Source organism: Lolium rigidum, chromosome 3 (assembly GCF_022539505.1).
Source record: "Lolium rigidum isolate FL_2022 chromosome 3, APGP_CSIRO_Lrig_0.1, whole genome shotgun sequence".
NCBI lineage: Eukaryota > Viridiplantae > Streptophyta > Magnoliopsida > Poales > Poaceae > Lolium > Lolium rigidum.
The window spans coordinates 275,825,034-275,828,924 of record NC_061510.1 but is presented as its reverse complement, the minus strand read 5'-3'; positions in this window follow the sequence as shown (position 1 = coordinate 275,828,924).

Genomic DNA, 3,891 nt, shown 5'->3' with positions numbered 1-3,891 from the left:
TGCATCAACTCAGCAAGAAAGAGGAAGAGGAAGGGGGAGAAGTGCTGACACAGGAAGAGCAATAACTGCAACAAGGGGAAGAGGAACATCAAGTGATCAACAAAGAGGAAGAGAAAGGGGGAGATCTACATGTGCTACCAGAAAAAGATCAGCTGAAGCAAGCACAAGTGGAACTGGACACCAAGTTGCCAGAGGAAGATCAAGAAGAGGCTATGCAACTGGCCCTGGCAGTGTCTACTACATGTGTTTTGGTGATGACATGATTGACCTCAATGCATTTCCATACTTGAATGAAGAAATGATTGCAGATGACAATGCACATGAGATGCCTTTGAGTCAAAATGCACCATCAATGGCTGACAACTAGCAGCACATGAGAATTCATCACTGAAGTTGTTTTCTGGTTATTTACTGAACAATGCATATGACATTGCTTGATTATGTACTGAACAATGCATGAGAAGTTGATTTGGTAGACATTACAATAATTGTTGATGCCATTTGAATTGATTTTCCTACTGTAATTGCAACGAACACATTTGGAGTAAGCAGCCAACCTCAAGAAAATAGATGGCTAAACAACTAGCTACAATTATGAGAACCAAGAACTCTCTCCTATCTCCACTTCTAAGCTCCTCCCTATGTTCTATCTGCATTGCTTTCTTCCCTGCCTTCATCTTCCTTACTTCAACCTCTAATTTATTCAATCTCATTAAAAGTAGCCTATTTTCTTCCTCAATGTCCCTCACATTCCAGCTTCTATGTTGCACATGGTTTACATCTTCTATTTTTTCCTATAAAATAGCAAATTTCTCTCGATTTTCAGAAAAAAGAACCAATAATATGCAGGGGAGCAACAAAACAGATGGACGCGGATGATTTCGAGAACAGGGGAGCAATTTCCATCATCCTTGTCCTTGCCGGCGTCCTCCTCGGCGATGCCTGGTAGTACACGACGGAGGTCTCCTTCCACTCCTCGGCCCAGGTGCTTCCGCCACCGCCACCGCCGGCATCGACGACCGACGCGCCCCCCGTCGACGCCATCGGCTCTGGTGACCTTGCAGACAACTCCCCCACTCCGCCTCCAAGCCCTTCGTCGCCCAACCTCCACCACTACGCCGCCCAGCACTACGTCGCCGTGGCCGTGCACCTCGTCGTCGCAGTCGCCGTCGCCATCTACGACCTAGGGTTGGGAACGAAATCGACTGGCAAAAGGGAATGGACGAAAACGTGGTGCAAAACATCCCCAGGGGGTATTAGCAAAAGAAGAAACGGTCAGCGCGCCAAATGTTTGCCAGCGTGGCATCCACGTGTCGCGCCCTCATTCGCCATGACCAAACCATCACACAATTTGAAAGTTGATGCACCGCGGTCTCACGATTTGCAACTTCTTGGATCAAATATCACATCTAGGACAAGATGGTGTACCGCGGGTGTAATTAGCTCTTCTTGATAGTTTAGCCAACTACTTGGAGGCAAAGGATATTGTAACCCAAATGCTAATAAGTGCACGGTGGCCCGTTTGTTATCCCGAGCCACTGATTTGTGACCGTTCGATCGGTTCCGATTGAAACGTCCACCGATTTGGCCGTCCCGACATCTTTCACCTGAGGGACCCACCCTGCCGTCACCCCTCCCGTCGATCCCCTTCCTCCCGCTGCTCGCCTGGGCCAGTGGAGGCCGCCTCTGCCGCCGCAGTGGAGCCCCGCCGCCGGGGATTTCCACTAGTATCCTCGTGCCTGCTGCTCCCAAATCGTCGCATCGGGCTGAATCGTCGTGCCCCGAATTCAAGTGTCAATGTGTCATCGAGCTGCCCCCAAATCCCTCGCCGCAGCAGTTTTTCGATCAAGATTAAGGTCGCCTCCGGCTTCCCGCCGCCGCATAGGGCCCACTGTGGCACATCGCTACATATGACGACCGGTGCCAGATGCACCTGCGCTTCCGTGCTCCACCTCCACTCCCCCAACGCACCCGAGATCCTGTCACAGGAACGGCTGGCGATGGTCGGCGTTGTGTTTTTCGAACATGCTATGGTTGGCGAGGTCCCATCACGATCGCTGGAGCTTCACCAACAGCCATGTGCACGCCCTTCGATTCCTAGCGCAGTCGCGCTGCCGACATGCCCGCAGGATCTCCCTTGTGGCCAGGAAAGCATGAGGGCGGCGGAATTAGGATGTTGAGGAGGCGGGGAGGCGCGCCGGAAGTGGGGGATGCGAGGCGGCCGAGGAAGGAGGGAGGGCGGCGGCGGGAGGGGGTTGCACCCGGAGGAAGAAGCGCCGAAGCGAGGCTGCGGTCAACGCTCCGCCTTGTTTTTTGCAGTTCTCGTGAAACCATTCGGGAGAGAAGATCTTATCTCTTCATTTGTTTTTCACTGCAGCCCTTCAACTTTTAGGATTCTAGCCACACGTACATGTAGTTTGCAGTTTATTCGTATTGAGGCTTAGTTGATATTGCAGTTTAGTCCCTTCCGCGAAAGATCATGCTCTTCTTGTGGTAGTCTCTCTTCATCTTCTCGGTTTGCGCCTGTCGCCAATCTATGTCGAGCTAGATTGTACGCCCGACATCCCGACCCATCATCCTAGAGCTTCACGTTGTTCGATGTGGAGTTGTGCCTCGCGGCGGCTGACACGAAGACATCAAATTATTTCTTCACATATGTGCTAAATTGTATTTTGTTGGCGGTATTGTTGCTCCCACATATGAGTTAAGTTGTATTTTTAGACATAAATTATTTCTTCATCGAGCACCAAAGTTGCTTCATCAGGCACCAAATTTGCACTCATTGTGTACCACAGTTGCTTCATCGGGCACCACAGTTGCTTCATTGGGAACCAAAGTTGCTTCGCCGGGCGCCAAAGTTGCATTCATTGTGTACCATAGTTGCTTCATGCAGCAAAGTTGCTTGTTCGTGTACAAAAGTTGCTTCATCGGGACCAAAGTTGATTCGGTGGGCACGAAAGTTGGTTCATCATCCATCGATGTTGTGAAGTTGTGTACTACCCACAATTGCTCATTGTGTACCATAGTTGCTTCGTCGCGCACCAAAGTTGCTTGTTCATGTACCAAAGTTGTTTAATCGGGACGAAAGTTGCTTCGTAGCGCACCAAAGTTGCTTATTCATGTACCAAAATTGTTTAATCTGGACGAAAGTTGCTTCGTAGCGCACCAAAGTTGCTTATTTGTAGTTGAGGGGTATTCCTATAGATGAGTTTATACCAAGAGAAGACGGAACTAGATTAGTTGCAGGCTGAACTTACATTAGTTGCTAGCAGAACTAACTGTAGTTGCAGACATCATATATGATGAGTTGTAGTTGAGGGTTATTCCTAACACGAAACTAGATGAGTTGCATGTTGAACTGACATTAGTTGCTGGCAGAAGTGACTTTAGTTGCAGACATCATATGATGAGTTGCAGTTGAGGGATGGATTCAGGAGATGTCCATTCTTGTCACGAAGTTACATATCGTTGATGTTAAGTTGCCGTTTGTTGTTCCTTTTATATACTACAAAGTTGCTGACTGTTGTTGTAGCTTCTCGGAAACTAAGTTGCCAACAAAATGCAAAAAAAATAGTGTAAGCAACTCTTATTATGAAGTTGCTTCGTCACAACACTAAAGTTGCTTCACCACAATATTAGAGTTGCTTTTTGAAAAAATAGTTTACCGAAAGATATACAAATGGGATCTACTTTCGAAGAGCTCGTCGTGAGAGGTCCAACGGTGAAAACGGATCGCAATTTTGACGAACCATTTATGAGTTATGCCTTTTTTTATTTCTCCCCTCATGGAATTAAATACAAGTTGTAAGCATGTGGAGTAATTAATTTCCTTAATTAAGGTGTTTGCTAGTTTGGACTAACCAGCCAACTTTGCTGCCTAGTAGCGCCCTA